Below are 24317 nucleotides of genomic sequence, written 5' to 3'. Positions count from 1 at the left end.
TGGTAGGTAGGCCCTTCTTTTCACCATCCCAGATGGCAGGTCACAGAACCTCCTCTGCTGGAGACGTCTGAATGGTTGGGTTCTAGTTTAAGGGCGTCAAGCATAGAATCCCATCCGCACCTCTTCGACGTCTGTAAGTGGGGAGATTCCCCGTTCCTCATGGCTTCACGGAGCTTTTCACTCAAATATTTCATTGTTATACCTCACCCTGTCCCCAAAAGGTCTAGAAGTGAACTTGTGATGACAAACTAAATAAAAATCACCTAAGCAAGCATAAAAGAAGTTAAGGAAAGAAACAAGGAGATGACTGTACATTTTAGTATACAACGTGAATTAAACCCAGAGTCTAGTTCTGGGTATCTTGGCAGTGAAGAAAAAGTGAGACACTTTTGTGGGAGGCACTTTGAAGTTTATAAAATAGTGTACTCTTTTCAAATAAAGCATTATGCAATATTTGAAGAGATCCTTTTGTTTCAGTTTGTACATCTCAAACATTATAACAGTCCTCTCAGGCTGTATGCTCAAATTTCCTGCATGTTTTGGTGTTTCAGACTTCCTAGACTTGTTTAGCTGAGGGTAGATAAGAGTTGGGACGAGGATGTAGCTCAGTGGGGCCGCGCCTGCCTGGCAAGTGCAAAGTCCTGAGTTTGATCCCTGGTACCGAAAAAAAGAAAGAATAGATGAGTATATTGCTATAATCCCTCCTGATTGCAAGCTCATGTTCTAGAAAAACCCAGTAAGCGTTTCCTCTCTGTAATAGCCTTTTAAAATTTTTCTAATTCTAAAAATACTTGCTTCTAGTTTTTCTTTTTTTTAATGTATAAAATACTGAAAAGTGAGAATAAAAATGCCCCTAATGTTCCCTTGGGCCCTTCCAGATAACAGCCATCAACATTTCCATTGACTTCACTCCAGTATTTTCTCCATGTCTTTTGAATTCCCTTTTGACATTTTGGTTTGCCTCAACTAAAGAATTTTTGGCCCCAACCATGTAGAAGCATCCCGAATTACCAGCTCTTCAACCTTTTCCAGACTTGGAGCTCATTTTCCTTAAAATAAAAACTGAGCGACCATTTCTGCTGTCATCTTTGCGCTGCCTGCTTGAGCCCTGAGATCGCAGCTGGTGTTGAGGTTCTTGTTCATAGACACCGCTTCCACCAACCTCCACTCCAAGGTGGGCTCTACTTTGCAAACGGCAGGAGACCCTAGTTTAAGGAGAGACCTCGTTCCAGGCTTTCTAATATTCCCATTTTCTCAGTATTTTCCCTGGAGGCAGAGTGGGCTTTGAGAAAGGCCTCACATCACCGAGCCATTCCAAAATGAAGTCAGCTACACAGCTCTGAATGTCCTTGTCCTGTTTTATTCCAACAGGAGATCCCCAGAACTGAACGTATTACTTAAAACTCCTACCTCAACAGCTGGATCTTTACATGAATTGTGTTGATTTGTTCTTTCCCTCCTCACATGGAATATGAGAGAAAGACGTATTGAAGGCAGTAAGAGTAGTCATGTTAACACTGAGGAGAAAGCCCGTCAGGAAAGCCTGTGTCACCCTAGGGCCCCTGGGATCCCAAACACTGGTGGGAGGTGCCACAGACCCTGCCTGCTGTGCCCTGATGCCAGGAGAGGCTTCCTCTCTGAGGAGTCCAGCAAGTCAGCTTCTTTTTCTTTCACTCACTTTTGAGAGTCATGTTTGCTATATGCTAGACAAAAGGACTTGGTCCCATCGTCCTGAGGTGTCCACCAGGCAGCTGTTCTGCTGGACCACCACACACTTCCTTGGAGCCTCTGCCTGGAGCCAGCTGGTCTGAGAGGAAGCATCTCCCTCAGCATGATGGCAAAAGGCAACTGTGATGCAGCTGCAGGTCCCTCCTCTCCTCACACGCCAACAACCAGCCTGTCCCCGGATCTCTGACCTGACTGCGGGAAGGAGCAGTGGACACCGTGGGCAAAGGCCCAGCCCCTGGAAAGCACCAGAACTCTCTTATCTGTCTTGTCCAGGGCCTCTTGGGAGGCATCCTGACAGCACTCCTGCAGCCTCAGGTCTCCTGCCCACTGACACAAAGCTTCATGGAGATGTCCTAACCAGTAGGCTGTTCTGCCAAGCTAGAGCTGTCACACAGGATGCAGGAGGTAAGCATGGCTGCCTGCCCGCCACCGGGCTTTGCCTTGCCCTGTATCCTGCCTTCCTCCTGCCTCACTGCTCCCTCCCCCACATCTGGATCCAGAGAGTCTGGAGCTCAGCTCAGTGCTTCTTCTATTTGCTTTCATTGATCTCATCTGCAGGCAGGCCATAGGCCAACGTCCATCACTGCAGGCTGACTGATGATTTCTCCTATCTACATGCTGAACATGTGGTGACCTCCAGAGTCTAGGATGGCCTCCAAATTTCGGTCTCCAGCCACACACTTCTCCAGACCCCAGGCTCTGTACCTGCCTGTCTACTTGACAACTCCACTTAGAGATGGGTGAGAACCTGAGACCCCCACATTCGCCAAGTCAGAAATTCACTGCCCACATCTCTTCTGGGCCTGTGTATGTGTAAAAGAAAACAGGCTTCACACACAGTTATATGCCCACATTCTCAAGGCTAAGGAGTTATAGGGAGAGCTTCTCAACTTCCCAGAGGGCCTTGAGGCAGAGTGGTCTGTGTGCTGCAGCACTAGCTCAGCCCCATACCAGCCATATGACTTGAGGAGGATAATTAGCACTTCCCAGCCACAGACACCTCAGAGCACTGCTGCATGAGGAACGTGCAGGTCCTGGCACATGGAAGGCCCTTGGGAAAGGTCACTTTATCTTGTCCCTGCACTGTGCAGAGGGCACACTTTCAGAAACATCCTGGGAAACCATGACATTCCTTTGTCCCTGCTGTGGCCCACAGCACTGTTGCTTCAACTCACCTGGACCTTCAGGGCCTGCACACCTACAGCTGAAGTGATATTGACCCAGGGGCTCAGGCCTGTCCCCACTGCAGCCCTTCTGGGGAGGCCCTGCCTGTCTTCCATGATGCAAGTGCTGGTGGACTGTTGCCTCCTCCAGGGTGTGATCCTTATCCCCTCCCTGCTATTGTGCCCTCTTCTTTAGGCCTGGTCCATCTGACACTCCTAGCTGAGCTCAGAGCTGGAGAAATAGAGGCAGAGCCAACTGTGTTGAGCAGCAGGACCTCTTCACAGCTCTCCACAGATGTGGCCTGATCATGTCTGCCCTGAACCCCTGAAGCAGACAACACTGTTAGCCCCACTTCACAGATGAAGAAACCAAGAGGGGAAAAGGGTGACACACAGCCCAGACCCCACAGCCTGGAGCTGGTCTTGGAAGCTGTGCATGTGACACACCAGGAGGGGACTGGTAGCAAAGGCCAGTGTCTCACCTCAACACTGCGCCACAGAAGCTGTGTCTAGGCAGCCAGCTCTTTTCATGGTGAGTACAGCAGCACTCCACTCCCACAATGATGCCATCTGTAACTGACCACACAAGCTTGGGCCTGACCCTGAGGTGTCCACTGCTCCTGATGCTCTTCCTTGGAGACTTCAGCAGAAAGCCATTCCTGTGCTGATAAAGTACCTGACCCAAGAGGCCTGTGCTTGTTTTGTTCCTCTTCCCTACCTGACCTTGGCTACAGGACAGGAAAAGGATGGTCAAGGGTGATGTACTGGGTGACACAACTGTACATTCTGCCAGCAAGCATTCCCCAAGCAATGACAGATGCTGGAAGCTCTGTGGGATGATGAGAGAAAAGAGATCATTCCTGATTAATATTTTAACTAACTGATTTGTATTTCACATTGTCCCATACCTAATTTTAGATGATAAGGTGGAGAGTGGAAGTTGGGTGGAGAGAAGATATCAAAGCCAGGCCAGGAGAGAAACAGAGGCAGACTTGGGTTAAAAAATAGTCACATCCTTTTCCTCTAGAACTGCCATCCTCCAATAATTTGCAAAAATGATGAACACAAAAGGAAAGAGGAGGGGAACCTGGTAGGTGTTCTCTAGAAAACATGTTTTAGAAAACATGGGGTTGTTCCTTTGGTTCACATACACGTGAATCTACAAAAAGGGTGATATTGTAGACATCAAGGGAATGGGTACTGTTCAAAAAGGAATGCCTCACAAATGTTGCCATGGCAAAACTGGAAGAGTCTACAGTGTTACCTAGCATGCTGCTGGCATTGTTGTAAACAAGCACGTTAAGGGCGAGATACTTGCCAAGGGGATTGTCAAGGAAAATGATCAGAAAAAGAAGGAAGCCAAAGAGAAAGGGGCCTGGGTTCAGCCTGCCCCACCCAGGAAAGCACACTTCGTGAGAACCAGTGGGAAGGAGTCTGAGTTGCTGCAGCCTGTTCCCTATGAATTCACGGCATAAGCCGGGGATGTAGCTCTGCTGTGTAGCACCTTATTAGCGGCTGAGTGCCCTAAGCCCTACTTAAAAATTAAAAAATCATCCTGTGTTGTAAGCATGGTTTTCTTAATTGAACAGGTGTGTGGTGCCTTTACCTCAAAGAAACAATATTTGGAGCAGATTCTCATTATGCCCAGTTAATTGTGTCAGGTCTTTACTCTTCAGTGTTTTTCTCACTGAAAGATGTGAGGTATTGCACAGATGTATACCCAAATGGCCAAATATTTATGAAATGATTTATATTGGCTTGAAAATTCTCTAAATCATCTTGGGGGCAAGATGTATCAAAATAAATGGAAGTCAGGATGTGATATTTCAGTTAAATAAATTGTTTAAAGCAAAAAACAAAAGTCACATAATTAAAGGTTTGGACATTTGCCACAGCAGAGGGCACACATTTGGCTGTTTAGTTGGCAGTAGAAACTAAATGGATGAGTGAGACCCTTGCTGGAGGAAAACGTAAATGGTCCTGAAAGAAGGACGGGACATGAACTTCTTAGGGGCCCAAAAGAATGGCAATCAAAGCACCAAGCTCCCACCTGACCTCAAGCCAACTGGCAGCCCCTTAAAACTCAGTTTCCTAGGGCTGAGGATGTAGATCAGTAGCACCACACCTGCCTGGCAAGAGCGAGGTCCTGAGTTCAATCCCCAGCACTGGGAAAAAAAAAAAAAAAAAAAAAACCTTAGTTCCTTATAGCAGTTCTACAAGAGGGTTGCAACATAGTCTGGGCACCTCTCTGAGGGCCTGGCTCACTCTAGGGTAGGCCTAAATCAAGGACCTTATTTGACTCTGGCCATCTGATGGTGCCCTGCTCTCAGGCATTTGCTGAAGACCCACCCATCACCTGGAGGAAACGGCTCCTTCTCAATCTTTCCCAGGCTCCAGCATCCCACCTTCCTGAGCCCAATGGGGATATCAGTAACAAAAGCCTTTGCCCGTGAAAGGCTGGATAGCACAGTGGTGACACCCTTGCCCTTTGAAGTCAAGGAACCTCGGTTTCTTATTAAATACCAGGCATTATTCTTGGGCTTTGGGATAGATTAGGCTCCAAACATTACCATTTATCTGTTCCTTGTAGACCTCACATTGCTGTTGTGTATACAACAGCACAATTTCTGATGGACACTTAATCAATGTTAGCTGTTCCCATGCTGTTGAGGAGTTCATGGTGTTAACAAGAAATGCTGTGCTTCTTCCAATCAGTCAAGTAATTAATGACCCATAAGCAAGCCAGTTGTTGCTGGGTCCCTGTGTCACTGGAATATTTGGGGGAAGCCTGGTGTGTGCCCTCATAAAGTTTGCAATCCCAGTGAGGAGACAAACCCTGAGGTGAAAAAAAGAACGCAAAGAAGGTGTAACCTAAGCAAGTGAGAAATTGATGGTGATGGTGCCCAACCATGTGTCAACAGCATGGAGAGGGTGATGACACACCTTGACCTGGTAAACAGCTGGGAACACACCCCCATCCATTTCTTCCTTCTCCCCCGCCCTCACCAGTGAAATTGGGATTGTGTCCAAGCATCTGTCCTTCCCCATGAGCCCCAGCTTCCTCCTGGTTGGGGTGGAGAACCATGACCAAGTTAACTCCTCATGCTGGTCTCGTGCTTCTAGCCAGTGAAAGCTTTGGGAACAGGCACTCAGCTGGTCAGCCCTAAGAGAAAGGTGACTCTGGAAATCCACCCTTTATCTCCTGGGTTCTCTGCAGTCACCTGGATACCAGGTCCCTGGGCAGGCCATCCCAGATAACTGGGGCCCAGGGGAGGGAGAGCAGAAACCCCAGGGCCAGCCCCTCTTGGGACTCCTTTAGGTAGGAGAGAGGAGATGTTTTTATTAGCCAAACCAGTCTTGGCCTAGGTTTTCTGTGACCTGTAACCCAGAGCATCCAAACTAATAAGATAGGTGGTGAACGTGGGGGATTAGCAAGACTTGATCACCATCTATTATAGCCGTATGTAGATGTCCCCCATAGCCTCATGCAGTTCTAGGTGGTGCTTTTTCAGAGGTGGCTGGATTTAGAGTGTATGACTGATCCATGGTATAATGCTAAGCTAAAGGGCGCTAGAATCAAGGGTGTGGGTGCTGCCCACCCTAAGTAGCCTGGGTAAGATAAAAGGGGCAGAAATACACCGTTAAGGTCCCTTATTGCTTTGCTACCTTCTCTTTCTCCTCTGTGATGCCACCCTGCCTTGGAGCCAACCAGTTATGGACTGAAACCTTTACAAAGTGTGAGCTAAATAAACCTTTCCTTTTTTAACTCTGGATGTCTGGTATTTTGTCTGAGCAACAAGAGAATAATAACTAAGACACCTTCCTTACCAAATGTTCCTTACCAAGTGTCTGTCTCTCCCCCAGCATCTCTTACCTCTCTTCTGCTCTAGATCCTGTGTCCTTCCAGAATCTCACCTCCTCCTCCTCTCTTCCCAGATGTCACCTTTGTTTGGAAGCTTACTATCACTTTCTTCAGGTTTTACAGTAGCTCCTATCTTGTCCCCACCAACACCCTGCCTCTCTGAAGATCTGCCACAGCGTTCTTTCTGAGGTATGAATAGGACAGAGCAGTATGGGATTTTTAAAAAGCTACGCTCCCTGTTAAGATCTTAAAACAACATGCACAAACTTCAGTTTGTTCTTGGCTCTCTCACCTCTTCACACCCTTCCCTCATGGCCTCCAGCTCTTCCCTGCAGCTAGAGGCACCTCAGGCAGGCAGGTCTCCCCAGCATTTCCACACCTGCTAAGCTGCTGCTCCCCATATACACAGTCCTAACTCAGTCACCACTAGGTCCTCCTCTCCTGGGCCACCCAGGCACCTGGCCTTTGCCATCGTTGCACATGGCACTATGTGTCACTTTCTGTTTGTGTCTTGAAAAAGAAAATCATAGCTCAGTGAAAACTGACAAAACTTGACCATCACAATGAATTTGTAACTTTGAATGTGAGCTCATTTTACTTTAAATCATTCTATTTGACTTGTTTATTTCACTTATGAGTATATGCTCAAAATATACCCATTTTCCTATGAATGACTCTAATTTCTCATTCTTTATGGCTGAGTAGTATTCTATATAAGTCACACATGTAAATACCTAATAGTTTCTCTGGTGTGAAAAACTATAATAGTACACAAGATCCTAATGAGATTAACAATGTGAAATAGGAAGAAAAGGGCTAAAGGTGTAGGGAAAGTGGGAAGGGTAGGGGAAAGGGAATAAGGGAAAAGAAAAAAATATGAGAAAATGAAAAATGGAAATAAAGTGTTTGTAAATGGGGAGGGGAGGAGGGGGTGAAGGGAGGGCAGGGACAAGGGGAAAAAATGAGAACCAAGACCTGTCATGTAAAGGTACAAGATCCCAGTAATGAATGTAACTGTACTGTATACCTAGAATGTACCAATAAACTCAATAAAAATAAAAAATAAATAAATCATTCTATTTGAGGAGCACAGTTGTCTGAGCAGCTGTGACATGAGCCTCATTGTCACCACTGTCACCATTATCAGTGATTTGACAAAATATAATGCTGTGCTCGAGGTTAGAGGAGCCACTCTGAGAATCAGTGCCTCTGCCTGGCTGGTCTCCCTGCTTGCCATCTTTTCTCAAAGCAAACAAGGAAGCCAAGAGAAGCAAACAACCTGGATCGTAGTCAAATGATGCCACCCACACCAGCTCCGTGACAGGTTGATCACACAGATCAGCAGTCTCTCCATGTCCTCTTCCTGGTTACACTAACACAGGTCATGCCCTGTGCCATGATGTCATCAGTGGATAAATCAGCACTACACAGAGTTGGGCAACACAGCAAAAACCCACATTACAAAATAGGGAAGGATGTGTTGGCAGAGGTTGCAGGCTGTGCACAGTTCTAAATTCTAAACAAGTGTGGCTCCTTGGGGGTGAATTTCATGCGTGGAGTCTGGGATGGCAGGACTTGACATGGAAATGAAGCTGATGTCAGAGTGTGAAGGATTGTATGTGCCACATCTGGAGTTTGGAATTTATCCTGTGGCAAATGAGAGTATCAGGCAGGTTCTAGTAAGGTGGTGGGATAGGAAGAGGGAGATATGACCATCTCTGAGTTCTGAAAAATAACCTGAGGCCACGGGCTGGACCCATGAAGCCAGGTAAATGTGGTAAGCAAAAGGACATTCTGGTTGTTCCAAAAAAGCCAAATACTCTGTTCTAGGGTTATTGTTGTTTTCAGACTAACTGATCCCTCCATGTACCCTTTAGCATTCTAGAGATTTCTCATTTCCTAAACTGAATGAAGGTGAAGAGATAGTTCAGCTTTGTGCCTAAATTGAAGTTTTCCACTTGAAATATTTTATATGTCTCAAATACATCATCAGAACATTGTGGGCTGGGCCATCAAAATGCTACTGCAAGAGAAAGGTAACAAATTTCTAAGTTTTAGAATAGGACTCCATTATGCATTAGATGCAGACTTTCTCTCCAAAAGATCATATGTTGAGAGGACAGGTTTTGAAAAATGATGGCATCAGAAAGGGCCCTGGCATCTTCAGTGAGTTATCTGATAACCAATTATAATTTGATGGCATTGGGAGGAGATGGAAACAGGAGTTGGTGCTACTTACAGGGATTAGGTCATGGGAATATGACTCTGAAAAGTATATATTGTCCCTGGCACCTTATTCTTCAGCTCTTGTTCTCTCTCTGCTTCCCAGCCACCATGCTGCCAGCAACTTTTCTCCAGCTATAATGTTCTGCCTTACCTCAGTCCCAAAGCAGTGGAGCTGGCTGACCATGGACTGAGACCTCTGAAATCGTAAGCCAAAATAAACCTTTCTCCTTTAAGTTGGCGTTCTTGGGTATTTTGTCACAGTGATGAAAAGCTGACCAACAGAGGCTCAAAGATCAGCAAAATTGGAAAATACTGACAGAAGATTCCCTCCTGCCTGGACCAGGTGATTCTCCACAGGGTCCCAGCTCAACTTTGTAACAAACAATGTGGTATCTGACATAATGAAGGTACATGTGGCCTTGAGGTGTCTACTAGACCATTACTGGGAAACTAGACCAAAACTCCCAGATGCATCATGTCACACACTTCCTGTTCACTGTGTATGAGTTTCACCTCCGTAAAGCTAAAAAGATGTGGCTCCAGATTGTGTTCCACCTCTGAGGCATGTCCATAGATGTCCCCGTATCTGTCCCTATCTACATGCTCACCTATAGGATGGAGGTAACTCCTGCCTCCTAGTCAAATTGTGTGACACTTTGTATGAAACAAGCTGTCATGGCACTGGCCAGGAAGGCTTCTGGTGCAGAGACTATAGCCATATTTCTTCCTAAAGAAAATGTCCAGACCCACTTGGACCAGTGCATATGGATATGTGTGCATCCTCTGCCTGTTGAATCTAGCCCACCTTTTTTCACCCCTGCATTTGGTGGAACATTTTAGGATCTGTTCTTCATCTCATTGCCTAAAAATCATGGGACACACAGCAGACTTCCCTATCTGGTTTTCCATGGCTAGGTACACACATCAGGACTTGCTCTACTGTTTCTAATGTGCCATGAGAGCCCTGGATGTAGCTACCATCTGATCATCTCCTCTTCCATTCTCATCCCTACCATGAGGTGAAAGCAGAAGTCCTTGAACACCTGGGGCCTAACTGGCCACAGCAGGACTGCCCTACATCCTACATGAGATGAACTTGGGCAATACTGGTAACACAGAGAAATCTGTCTTTGAGATACTCATCACAGACTGGGGCATGTGGGTTTTCTGCAGCTGAGCTGTGTCCATCTGTCCCCCTCCAGGGACTAAAGTTCTTTTCTCTTTTTCTCCTTCTGACCCTTTTGTCTTCTCTTTGAGCCCCATGTGTTTTTCATATTTTTTCCCCTTAAAGAGCAACCCTGGCACAGAGCAACAGAGGAGCACAGAAGCAATGCAAGACCCTCTGGCAGGCCTGTCCCTTCTGCCCAGCACAGCAGAGGAGCCCAGCCATGTAGGCACCAATACAACAGTGCCTGTGCCCACCCGCCATGAACAAGAGAAAGAGGGCCTCTCTGAGGCTCCTAGATGAAAATTGAAACCCACTGGAAAAGTGAAGAAAATCTCTGCCATAAGGGCATACCACATGACCATAGATGGTAAGTCGGAGGGACCAGCACCTCACATCGGAACTTGGTCTAACTTCAGGGGAAAGACAGCTAGAACCTGCAGTAGAACCTTACAGAGTTCAACCTAGCAGGAGCTCAGGTAGTTCAATTTGAGCTTTGCAACTGGAAATCAGCCTGAACCTCAAAGGACAGCTCCTGGCTGGATGAGACTAACTTAGACCTGCATACTCCTGCCCATGCTGTGTATTGTGTCAACAGAGGCATATCCTGAAGAAGGTCCTCTATTTCTATTTGTACTTTTTATATTCAAAGTAATATTTTTCTCTTATCTTTAATAATTTTAAAATTTTTATTCGTTTTATTTTCTCAAAAAATTTTCCTTTAATCTTTTTCATATCTTCTTTTCTTTCTCTCTCTCTCTCTCTCATTCTCTCCCACCTTGATCTTCATTTCTCTCCCGTTTTGTTCCTGTTCCTATCCTAATACAAATTTATTTTCTTTCTTTTCCTTTTCTTCTCTTTTTCCTTCTTTCACTTGCCATTAGTTTTAAAAGAAAGCAATTAGAGCCTCTAGCCTCACTATTGCTGTTAATTTGTTCTGTCCTTGTGTATATTTTGTTCTGTCTTCCCCTCTTCTCTTCAACGGCTTCCTAGAGTTTGTGTGATCTTCCTGTGTCCTCTGACCTCACTTCTAACCTTCCTCTGTCCTATCTATCCCACCCTCCCCACCTCCTTCTGAATCCCCATTCTGGAAGGTAAAGTTGCTATATTGAAGAGTTTATTAACTGTAAACATTTTTTGGGCTGGTCCTCCATTTTGATTTAATTCACACAGTCAAAGATGATAGATTAATAACTACCACAAATTATCATTTTCTAAGTTGTGCTTGTTGCTGACTGTATCCCTTGGGCTGAGGTGTTGTGATTGATCTAATCAGTTGTCCTTGCTGGCATAATAAAAATGAGATTGCCTCAGAGTTGTTAGAGACAAAACTTCCAGCTATATCTGGAAGATTGAAGTATTAACCCAGGAATTAAACCAAGGACAGTACCAACAACAAAAACAGAAATGAGAAAACATTTAAACAAGGCACAAACATAGACTTCCACCTCACCAGAGGTAAACTCTGGGGGAAATGAGGCAGAAAGTCTGACAGTCAACCATCTGGACACCATGTATCGATAACACAGGAAGTAATAAAACAGATAAATGAGGCTCTAGAAAAAATCAAAACAAACAATTTCCCAGGTAACCACAGAGATGGTGAGAAGAATGAAAGACATGATTAGATGCTATAGAACAGAAACAGATTTTAAAAAATAGATGAGCTCAGGACTGTAATGGAAACCATGAATGCCCAATATACGAAAGAAATGGAATCCATGAAACAGATTCAAACAGATATCCAGGAGATTAAAAACTCTATGAAAGCATATGCACATGCATGCACACACACACACACACACACACACACACACACACACACACACACAGCATTCACAGCAGAATGAACGAATGTGAAGATAGAATTTCAGATATAGAAGATAGGACTGTGGTCAGTTGACCATGAAAAGAGAGATCGCTTAAAACAGTAAAGGATCATGGGAAATAGATCCAACAACTCTTAGATGATGCAAAGAAGAATAATATAAGACTGATAGGAATCCATGAAATAGCAGGAAAAAGTACAAATGACAAAATACTGTTCACAGAATTAATGACAGAAAACTTCCCAAACAGAGGGGAAGAATTTGACATACAGATAAGTGAGGCATATAGGACTCCAACTGGCCATGATAAAAAAAAAAAAAATCTACACCTAGATATATAATAATCAAGATCCAAGAAACCCAATAGAAGAACAAAATACTACAAGCAATCAGAGAAAAGAAAAATCACATGCAAAGGCAAGCCCATCAAAATCACAGCAGACTTTTCAACACAAAGCCTCAAGTTAAGGAGAGCCTAGAGTGAGGTATTTCAAGTCCTAAAAGAAAACAACCTCCAAACTACACTGATGTATCCTGCAAAACTATCTTTCATAATTGATGGGGAAATAAGATACTTCCAAGACAAAGAACACCTGAGAAATTTCATGAACACCAAACCAGCACTCCAAACCCTTCTAAGCAATATTCTGGAAAAAGAAAATGAAGGCCATAACTCCATAAAGGCCAACAGAGCAAAAATACCAGGCAAGGCAGGAAGTTAAATGGAGAGAACAAAAAATAAAAAATAAAAGAACCAACAACAGGAAAATAACATGACAATGAAAAGTCAATACGTAACACAGTTATAACCATTAATACTAATGGCCTCAATTCAGCAATCAAAAGAAATAGACTAGCAGAATAGATTAAGAAGCAAAATCCAACAGTATGCTATATATAAGAAACCTACTTAATCCACAAAGAAATTCATAGACTGAGAGTAAAAGGACAGAAAACAGTTCTCCATGTGACAGAAACCCAGAAAAAAGTGGGGGTAGCTATCTTTTTTGCAGACAGATTAGATTTCAAACCAAAACTAAATAAGAGAGACAAAAAAGGCCACTACATCCTTATAAAGGGCACAAGAGGAAGAAATGACAATCATAAATATATATGCACCTATATATATATATATATATATATGCACCAAATACTAATACAGGGTCCACTATGAACATTCCCGACCATGCTCCTGTGCTCTCAGTGCTCCCAGCATATGCCTAGGAACTCCCAGATGCATCGCTTAATGGAAGTCACTGCAGCAGACATCCATATCTTGTTCCTGATCTGAGGGGGAAAGTGGCCCAGATCCAGTTAAAGTTCTCTGCTAGTCCTGATTTACTGAGTGTTTTTAACCTGAAAGCAGTGTTGTCAAATGCTTTTTTCTGTATCTATCGAGATTACAATGTGATTTTTATTCTTTGCTGTACTAATATATGTTTGATTGATATTTTTATGTTAAACCTTAGTTTCATGGGATAAATTCCACTTGATCCTGGCATTTAATCCTTTTTATATAATGCTAGACTTGCTATTTTGTTGAAGAAATTTCTATATATGGGATATTGATCTGCTTTTTTTTTCATGTGATGTCTTTTACACAAATGTCCTCATAGAATGAGTTATGATGTGTTTACTTTTCTTCTCTTTGTGTTTGTTTGGCATTCATCTTTAAGCACTTGGTAGCATTCACCCATGAGGTCATGTTAACCTAGGCTTTTTCAGGGAAGTTGCCAATGACTAATTCAGTTTCTGTATTCGTTATAGGTCTACTCAGACTTTTCTGTTTCTTGAGTCAGTTTCAGGAGGTTTTGTCTTTCTAAGAATTTTTCCAAGTGACCTTAATTCTTCCTGCTAGTAATTTGTGATTCTCTGTCTTGCCAGTGGAAATTCTTGTTAGCATATATCAGCACACTTGATGTCCTGTGGATCTCCAAGGCTTTGTTTACATTTCTTTAACCTTTTGTTCTCTATTCTTTAGACTGGAGAATATCTACTGAACCATCTTCAAGTCTGCTCTCAGTCTTCCACTTCCTCTGGTCTACTGTTAGGTCCATTGAGTGGCTATTTCATTTCAGTTACTGTTCTTTGCTAGTTCTTTTTCATACTTTCAATTTTCTTACTGTTGTTTTCCTATTTGGTTAGTAAGTCACTATCAACATGCTTTCCTTTTATTCTCTAAACCTGGTTTCCTTTAATGCTTTGAATCCAGTTGTGACAGCTGCAAAGTATTTTCTGCTGAATCGTTTCTGGACATTTACAGTCACTTTCTATTCGTTATGTTGTAAGAATGGACCACACTTACCTGTTTCCTTGGCTTGTCTTAAACTTATTTGTTGTCGAAATTGGACATTTTAGCTAACATTGTTTAGCAACTCTGTGTTCTGCCTCTGTTCGTGTTGCTGGTGGTGATGGTTTTTAGCAACTTTCTCAGTCTTTAATTAATACAAATATATCAATACTGGCTTATCTGCAACTTGTGCACCAAATTATTGGGAGGTTTCAATAAGGAAACAGAATATGGGATTTGTAGGAATTCTCTGTCCTATTGTTACATTTTTCTGTAAATCTGAAGCTATTTCCAAAACCCAGATTTTTAAAAAAGATGGTTAAAAAAATAGGTTGGAAACTTTAAAGTCCACTTCTAAATGATACATGTATTAAGGGAAAATAAATGAGAATATGAAATCCTTTAGAACTGCTGACAGTAAAAGTAATTCACATGAAAACTTATGGAGTAACAAAACCTGCACTTAGAAAGGCTTAACACACAGATCAGGTTCAAGTACTGCACACCACAAAGTTCACTTTTCAACTCTGAATAAACTTGGAGCCACCAGCTCCAGCGAGGAAGGCTGCCCTGAGATCTCTCCCACCACCTGCTTGGGCCCATTCAGCCAAGAGTTCATGACCCCTCTCCCCCTACCCCGCCATTCTCAAACCTCCTAATTGGACCAGTCCTTGGACCCACTCTGCAGAGTCATAGGTGGTCATAAAGGGTATTTTGCTGAGCTCCCAACTTTGAACATCTTTAAAGAAAGGGTGATGGAAACCTGTAATAGAACTGTGTGGAGTTCAACCCTGCAGGTTGGGGAACTCAATTTAGGCCTTGTGGTCTGAAGTCAGTCTGAGTCACAGGGATCTGCCACTGGCTAGCTGAGATCAGGGGACTTGGTTCTGCACATGGCTGTGTATATGGTATATTATGACAGCAGAGACATAGTCTGAAAGAGGCCCTTCAAATTTTTTTTTCTTTCTTTTCCTCATCCCACCCTGCAATTTCTTTTTTCTGTTCTCTTTCTCCAACTCATTCTCTTGCTCCACCATATTATCCCTCATCTCCCTTTCTATTCCTGCTCCTGCCCTAACTCAGACTTCTTCTTTTATCATTTTTTCTTTTTTCTTTATGTTCTTTTCTTCTGTCATTTCACCTCACTCATGGGTCAGTAGTTTCAAAGGAAAGCGAGCCCCTGTTACTGTTAAGGGGGCATATTCTTGTCCTTGTTCTTGCAGTCTGACTATCCCTTTTGAAGTTAAGGATTGTATGGTCATTCTACGTCCTCTGGCTTCAATTGAAACCTTCTCCAATTCCTTCACTTATCTACTCCTCTCGTCCTAATTCTTTCTAAGCCCCCATCCTAAATGGTAAAGATGCTATATTTAAAAGTGTATTCACTGCAACATATTTTGGGCTGCTTCTTGATTTTAATTTAATTCACATGGTTTAAAGGTGATAGATTAATGACTACCACAAGTGGTCAATTTGCAAGTTGTGCTTGATCCTACTGTGCTGCTGAATGTATCAATTGGGATAAAGGATTGTGATTGATTTAATGAGTTGTTTTCTCTGATATGAAAATGACAATGTCTGAGTCATTAGAGACTCAAAAGCGAAAGTGCAACTATATCAGGAAGATTTAAGTAATAGCCCAGAAATTAAACCAAGGATAACCCAACAACAAAAATAAAAATGAGAAAACATTTAAGCAAGACACAAAGACAGACTTTCAGTTCACCAATGGCAAACAGTAGGGCAAATGAGGATGAAAAGTCTGATAGTGAACCAGCAGGACAACCTGAACTCATAGCGCAGGAAGTAACAAAAAAACAGATCAGTCAGGCTCTAGAAAAATTCAAAACAGAAATAATTTCCCAAATAACCATAGATATGGTGAGCAAAATGGAACTCATAATTTGAAACTCTAGAACAGAAACTGAGAAAAAAATAGATGAGCTCAGGACCATGATAGAAGCCATGAAGGCCCAGCATAAGAAATGGAAACAATGAACACCCAACATAGGAAAGAAATGGAATACATAAAACAGATTTAAACAGATATGCAGGAGATTAAAAACTCTATTGAAAGTGTATGCAACAGAATAAAAGATTCTGAAGACGGAATTTCAGATATAGAAGATAGGATTGCAGTCAGTGACCATGAAAAGAGAGGTCTCTTAAAAACAGTAAGGGATCATGAGAAATCGATCCAGCAACTTCTAGATGATGCAAAGAAGAATAACATAAGACTGAAGTAGCAGGAGAAAATACAAATGACTTAAAAAGGCTGTTCACAGAATTAAAGACAGAAAACTTCCCAAACAGAAGGGAAGAATTAGACATACAAATAAGTAAGGCATATAGGACTCCAACTAGCCACCATCAAAAAAAATGTACACCTAGACATATAATAATCAAGCTCCCAGAAATCCAACAGAAGAACAAAATACTACAAGCAGTAAAAGAAAAGAAACAAATCACATGCAGAGGAAAGCCCATCAGAATCACAGCAGACTTTTCAACAGCAATCCCTGGGGCAAGGAGAGCCTGGAATGAGATATTTCAAGTACTAAAAGAGAACAACCTCCAATCTAGACTGATGTATCCTGCAAAACTCTCCTTCAAAATGGATGGGGAAATAAGAGACTTCCATGACAAAGAGCACCTGAGAAACTTCATGAACACTAAACCAGCACTACAAGTAATTGTAAACAAGATCCTAGAAAAGGACAATGAAGGTCACAACAAGCTGAGGCCCAACAGACCAAATCAAATAGGCAAGGTAAGAAACTAAAAGGGGGGGGGAGTAAAAAGAGTCCACCAAAGGACAATAACATGACAATAATGTCAGAACATATCAGTTATAACCATCAATGTCAATGGCCTCAATTCACCAATCAAGAGAAATAGACTGGCAGAATGAGTTAAGAAGCAAAATCCAACAATATGTTGTATAAAAGAAACACACCTAGTGCAAAAAGAAGCCCATAGACTGAAAGTGAAAGAATGGAAAACAATTCTCCACATGACAGGAGCCCAGAAAAAAGCAGGGGTAGCAATCTTATTCTCAGACAAAGTAAATTTCAAACCAAAACTGATTAAGAGAGACAAAGAAGGCCACTACATCCTTATAAAGGGAACAATTCAAGAGGAAGAGATGACAATCATAAACATATATGCACCAAATATTAATGCCCCCAACTATATAAAACAAATATTAAGTAACATGAAAAACCAAATAAGCACTAATACAATTGTAGTGGGGGATTTAAATACCCCACTATCACAAATAGAAAGATCATCTATGCAGAAAATCAACAATGAAATACTAGAACTGAACCAAGCTTTGGAACACATGGACTTAATAGACATCTATAGAGTATTCCACCCCAGAAAATCAGAATATACATTCTTTTCGTCTGCACATGGGTCATTCTCCAAGAGACACCACTACTAGCTCACAGAACAGGTCTGAACAGATGCAAAAGAATTGAAGTTATCCCCTGTATATTATCAGATCATAGTGCAATCAAGCTGGAGACCAATAGCACAAGAAACTGTAGAAACTTCACAAACACGTGGAAATTGAACACAGTCTCCTGACCAATCAATGCATCACAGAGGAAATTAAAGAAGAAATTAAATAGTTTTTACAAATAAATGAAAATGCCAATACAACATACAGGAATCTATGGGACACAATGAAAGCAGCTCTACGTGGAAAATTCATAGCACTGAATGCCCACACTAGGTAAACAGAGCTAGCTCAAATAAACAACCTCGTGATGAATCTTAGACTCCTGTAAAAACAAGAGCAAGAAAAAAACCAAAGCTCAAACAAGAGAGGAAATTATAAAGATTAGAGCAGAAATCAATGCAATGGAAACTAAGAAAATGATACAAAAAATAAATGAAACAAAGAGTTGGTTTTTTGAAAGAATAAATAAAACTGATAACCCTTAGCTAATCTTATCAAAAAAAGGAAAGAAAAGTCTCAGATCCATGCAATCAGGAATGAAAAAGGCAAAGTCACAACAGATCCAACAGAAATCAGAGGATCATTAATACCTACTTTGAGAATGTGTACTCTAATAAATTGGAAAACAGAAGAAATGGACAAATTTTTAGATACTTATGAATTACCAAAGTTGAACGAAGAAGATAAAAACATTCTAAACACCCCAATAACAGTCAGTGAAATTGAAAATGTAATTAAAAATTTACCAACAAAGAAAATCCCAGGCCCTGATGGATTCACTGCTGAAATTTACAAGATATTTAGAGAAGAACTACTGCCTTTACTCTTCACACTTTTCAATGAAATTGAAAGGGAAGCTACACTTCCAAATTCATTCCTGGAAGCAAGTATCACTTTGATTCCCAAACCAGGGAAAGACTCAACTAAAAAAGAGAACTACAGGCCAATCTCCTTAATAAATATAGATGCAAAAATCCTTAATAAGATACTAGCAAACAGAATACAGAGGATCATCAAGAAGATCATACATCCTGACCAAGTCGGATTTATTCCAGGGATGCAAGGATGGTTCAACATACGTAAGTCAATAAATGTAATACACTATATTAACAAAGTCAAGGACAAAAACCATATAATCCTCTCAATAGATGCAGAAAAAACATTTGACAAAATTCAACACCCATTCATGATAAAAACCCTGCAAAAAATTGGAATAGATGGTCTATATCTCAACTTTATAAAGGCTCTCTATGAAAAACCAACAGCCAACATCATATTAAATGGCCAAAAACTAAAAACCTTCACGTTAAAATCAGGAACAAGACAAGGATGCCCACTATCACCACTCCTCTTCGATATAGTTCTGGAAACATTAGCCACAGCAATTAGACAAGAGAAAGAAATTAAAGCAATAAAGATAGGAAAGGAAGAAGTTAAACTGTCATTATTTGCTGACAATATGATACTCTACATTGAAGACCCAAAAAACTCCACCAAAAGACTTCTAGACTTAATTGACAGATTCAGTAGAGTAGCTGGATACAAGGTGAACACCCCAAAATCAATAGCCTTCTTGTACACAAATAATAGGCTCACTGAGAGAGAAATTAGGGAAATAATTCCTTTCACAATAGCATCCAAAAAAATGAAGTATCTATGAATCACTCTAAGAAAAGAAGCAAAAGACCTCTACACTGAAAACTACAGCACTCTGAAAAAAGAGATCGAAGAGGATATAAGAAAATGGAAAGATATCCCCTGCTCCTAGGTAGGAAGAATCAACATAGTGAAAGTGGCCATACTACCAAAACTAATGTACAGATTCAATGCAATGCCAATTAAAATTCCAACACTCTATTTCACAGAGCTAGAAAAAAGAATGCAAAAATTCATTTGGAACCATAAGAGACCTAGAATAGCAAAAGCCATCCTAGGCAACAGACACATGGCAGTGGGTATAACAATTCCCAATTTGAAACTATACTACAAAGCCAATGTGATAAAAACAGCATGGTACTGGCAAAGAAACAGATCTGAGAATCAGTGGAACAGATTGGAAGACACAAAAACAACTCCAGATGTACTCAGCTACCTCATCTTTGACAATGGAGCTTACCATTTTCAGTGGAGGAAAGATAGCCTCTTCAATGAATGGTGTTGGAAAAACTGGATTGCAACCTGCCAAAGATTAAAACTAGATCCTTATCTGTCACCATGCACTAAATTAAAATCCAAGTGGATGAAAGATCTAAATATTAAAACAGAAACACTAAACTTACTGAAAGATAAGTTAGGCAGAACTCTGGAAGACGTTGGCATAGGAAAAGACTTTATGAACAAATCCTCAGTAGCACGGGAACTAGCAGAAAGAATCAACAACTGGGATCTCATCTTACTAAAAAGCTTCTTGAGGCCAGGGATTTAGCTCAGTGGTTCCACTGCCTGCCTTGCAAGCACAAGGACCCGAGTTCAATCCCTTGTACCAAAAAAAAAAAAAAGAGCTTCTGCACTGCAAAAGAAACCATCAACAGAACTAAGAGACAACCTACAATGTGGGAAAAAATTCTTACCAGCTGCTCCTCAGACAAAGGACTATTATCTAGATTATATAGAGAACCAAGACCTGGCATGTAAAGGTGCAAGATCCCAGTAACGAATGTAACTGTACTGTCTACCTAGAATATACCAATAAATTAAATTAAAAAAAAAAGAATTCAAAACAATCAGCCCCCCCAATATAAAGACCCAATTCAAAAATGGGCATCTGAAGTGAACAGACATTTCTCAGACGAAGAAGTAAAAGCAGCAAGTAAATATATGAAAAAATGTTCCACATCACTGGTCATTCGAGAGATGCAGATGAAAACAACACTGAGATTCCACCTCACCCCACAAAGAATGGCTGCTATCAAGAAATCAAACAATAACAAATGTTGGCGGGGTTGTGGAGAGAAAGTAATCTTTCTCCATTGTTGGTGGGAGTGCAGACTGGTGAAACCACTGTGGAAGTCAATATGGAGATACCTCAAAGAGCTGGGACTAGAGGTTCCATTTGACCCAGCCATCTCTCTGCTGGGTATCTTTCCAAAAGAACTAAAAGAATCATATCACAGTGATGTATGTGCACCCATGTTTATAGCAGCACAGTTTGTAATAGCTAAAATTTGGAAACAGCCCATTTGACCATCAGTTGGAGACTGGATAAAGAAGATGTGTTTTTTCTATAAAATGGAATACTATTCAGCCATAAAGAATGAGAAATTAGAGTCATTCATAGGAAAATGGATACATTTTGAGGATATACTCCTAAGTGAAATAAATAAGTCACATATGTAAATACCGAATAGTTTCTCTGGTGTGAAAAACTATAATAGTACACAAGATCCTAATGAGGTAATTAACAATGTGAAATAGGAAGAAAGGGGCTAAAGTTGTAGGGAAAGTGGGAAGAGTAGGGGAAAGGGAATAGGGAAAAGAAAAAATGGGAGAAAATGGAAATAAAGTGTTTGTAAATGAGGAGGGGAGGAGGGGGTGAAGGGAGGGCAGGGACAATGGGAAAAAATGAGAACCAAGACCTGTCATGTGGAGGTACAAGATCCCAACAATGAATGTAACTGTACTGGATACCTAGAATGTACCAGTAAATTCAATTAAAAAAAAAAAACTCTGAATAAACTCAAAGCATAGACCCATTTGACATACTCTAAGGAAATAATAAAGACAGAGAAATTAGGAAATGAATGAAATATATGAGTTTATATAAATGAGACAGAAAACATGGAACTCCACCCATTTCTAAAAGATCATCATTTTAAAAACCAAACGTGACAAAATTTAAGGATTTCATGAACCTGAGTGGTACATATATTATATATCATTACTGCTTCAAATATATCATTAATATTCCATTTCCAGTTTGAAATAAAATGTTTCATTATTTTTTAAAAAGCACTTATCTTTTTAAAAGGGGGCTACAACATAATGTATGATACATTTATACAACAGAAAAATCCAATGCCATCAAAAAGAGCTAAGACACCTCCTTCGGCACTCATTTGGAAAGGTATCTAAGTTAACATGAGCAGCAAGTGCAGAGTGTACGCAGAGCCTGCTACCCACGTGTGTGCATGCTGCTTGCTTGCATGTACCTAGAGGAATCTTCGGCTGTTGGGAGGAGGTCCAGGTAGCTGGAGGACAAAGAGTGAAAGGAAGAATTTTACTTTTTTTTTTTTCAGTACTGGGGACCAAACTCAGGACCTTGCACTTGCAAGGCAGGTGAAGCGCCACTGAGCTAAATCCCCGGCCCAAGAATTTTACTTTCTATACTTCCAAATTTTAATATTTCAAAAGAAATGTCCAGATGTGCTGGAGCACACCTGTAATCCCAGCACTCCGGGAGGCTGAGGCACAAGGCTCAGAGATTCAAGCCCAACCCGGGCAACTTAGCAAGATGTTGTGTCAAAATTTAAAAGGAGAGGGTAGCTGGGGATGAACCACCAAGGAGAGGGTGGGCGGGGGAGAGGAGGAGAGAGAGAGAGAAGGGAGGGAGGGAGGGTGAGGGGCATGGGAGTGGGGAAGGGAGGAAGGAAGGCAGCAAATAATTGTGAACAGTGCCTTCTCACAGTTGTAGAATGAGCACTTGGTAAGTACTCACAGTGGACAGGTATATGTGAGCCCACCAATTCCTCACATTCAGTCCAAGATGCAAGCACAGTGTAAGGCCCATTTGACAGATGAGGAAACTAAGACACAGGGAGCCCCCACCACACAAAGCTGGGCACCCAGGATCCCAAAGCCAGGAAGTGGTAGAGACGGTTCCGGGCCCAGGGCCCTTCAGGTCCCGCGTGGTGTGTGACGTCCTCAGTTTCCTTTTCCTGGGCCACTCTGAACCCAGTAGAACCATTCGCTGTTGCACACGGCCTGTACACGCAGAGGGCTGCAAATGCTGAGACAAGGGGCTTCTTATTTTCCCAGCGGTCTCATAATGGAGGCCCAGAGAGCTTGTGAAAAGAAGAACCAGTCCTCCTCCCCCTCGGAGTTTTGTCCGCACTGTGGTGCAAAATCAGTCACCTTAGGCCCCCTGGAAGAGACAGAAAGCACACGTCAAGGCTGAGAAAGACTCCAGGTGGTGCAGGAGCCGAGCCATTGAAGACAAGCGTCCTGACCTCCTCGGTCTCTGGAGTCGCCTCGCCTTCTCGCCGCCCATCTCTGAGCGCAGCCCTCTGGGGTGGCGTTGAGAAGGTGCTCAGTGTCTACACAGCTGGTGTGCCAGTGTGTTCGTGCTGGTATGGGAGGAAGCAGTAAGTGACAGAGGCAGCAGAATGAAAGTAAAATAACAAATGTGCTCATCGATAAGGGTCGATTGCGCATAAATCATGCCTGGATTGACGACGCACTGGGTTACCACTCCCCCTTTTATAGGGTTTCACAGCCTTGGCTTTGTTTGCGTGGTTACATTTCATTCTCACAGTTCAAATCAGTCACAGGATAGTTAATCTTTTCAACCCAGACATAACAGTTCTTTGCAGTTGGGGAGTTTTCCTTTAAGATTCGCCCAGTTATCTATTCTAGTCCATAGGAAAGGGGGTGTTCAAGGTCAGGGGAGCGAATGTTGGCAGTGGTCCTTTTTATCTTGACACTGTTGCGATCAGGTGGACCTTAATGTGCCCTGGTAGCTCAGGGTAAAGCCAAATGCCTCATTCAGCAATTAGTGCCTTCCCTGCCTATTAGTTCTGAGCTAAACAAAACAGACTGCCGTTAGAGACAGCAGAAGCAACTTTACATTGTAACACTTTGTAGGTTTTTGCTATTTATAAAAGTTTTCCCTAACAACGTGAATGTGAGGCGGTAAAGACCCAGCCCTTCATCCTCCCGGTCTCCCTCTGCCGCCTCCTCTTCTGGCCACCTCCCTTGTCGCCTGCCAACTCTAGGCACATTTTCCAGATGCCTTTTGTATTCCATGGTGGGAAAGTCCTGGGGCATTGTTTAACCTGCACTTTTTCCTTTCTCAGTGACCTGTGGTGCTTCCTTCCAGCGTTGGCGGTCTAGACTGAGAGAAATACAGTTGGCCAAAGGACAGGCAGGCAAGTTCAATTCTGACCACAGTTGCTCAGCTTGATTTAGATTCTACGCTGGGCTTTTGGATGGCTCATTCACTCAGATATTCATAATGACTTTGCTTTTTGTTTTCTGGGGTTTTTTTTGTTTTGTTTTGTTTTTTGTCTGTTTTGTTTTATGAGACAGGATCTCACTATATAGTTCAGGCTGGTCTTGAACTTACTAGGTAGCCCAGGCTGGCCTGGAACTTGCAGTGATCCTCCTCAGCCTCCCCAGTGTGGAGGTTATGGGTGTGTGTCACCGTACCCAACCATAGTGGCTTTTTAAACCAGCAGCTATATAGCCCTTGTCACATGCCCCACACTGAACACGTATTATCTTTCCTTCAGTCTGAAAGATAATTGTCCTTGCTTCCAGAGAACAGAAAGGAAGGGTGAGAGATGAAGTCATCAGGCCACTTAGTCTCCCCTTCCCTCCGAATGAGTGGTCCCTCTGCATTTGCTTGGGTAGCAGGCACACATGGGCCTCGTG

The 24317-nt window shown here is 42.2% G+C and overlaps 3 long non-coding RNA genes across 3 annotated transcripts; 2 read left to right on the top strand and 1 right to left on the bottom strand.

Annotated features, from left to right (window-relative positions):
- Nucleotides 1–476: 476 nt before the first annotated feature.
- On the bottom strand, nt 477–3880 carry LOC104848554. Its single transcript, XR_776448.2, has 3 exons — nt 3800–3880; nt 3374–3720; nt 477–654 (listed from the first exon to the last, which is right to left on the bottom strand). It is a non-coding gene; the product is annotated as an uncharacterized LOC104848554 (long non-coding RNA).
- On the top strand, nt 1977–3275 carry LOC104848553. The gene is made up of 3 exons (XR_776447.2): nt 1977–2133; nt 2287–2468; nt 3088–3275. It is a non-coding gene; the product is annotated as an uncharacterized LOC104848553 (long non-coding RNA).
- Nucleotides 3881–9243: 5363 nt separating the features above from the next.
- On the top strand, nt 9244–23812 carry LOC104848552. The gene is made up of 3 exons (XR_776446.1): nt 9244–9322; nt 10271–10514; nt 23741–23812. It is a non-coding gene; the product is annotated as an uncharacterized LOC104848552 (long non-coding RNA).
- Nucleotides 23813–24317: the final 505 nt, after the last annotated feature.

The sequence above is a fragment of the Fukomys damarensis genome, unplaced genomic scaffold (assembly GCF_012274545.1).
Source record: "Fukomys damarensis isolate Sample0158 unplaced genomic scaffold, DMR_v1.0_HiC HiC_scaffold_6, whole genome shotgun sequence".
Lineage (NCBI taxonomy): Eukaryota > Metazoa > Chordata > Mammalia > Rodentia > Bathyergidae > Fukomys > Fukomys damarensis.
The sequence above is the reverse complement of the archived record's forward strand: the minus strand, read 5'-3'. Positions and strand labels throughout refer to the sequence as shown.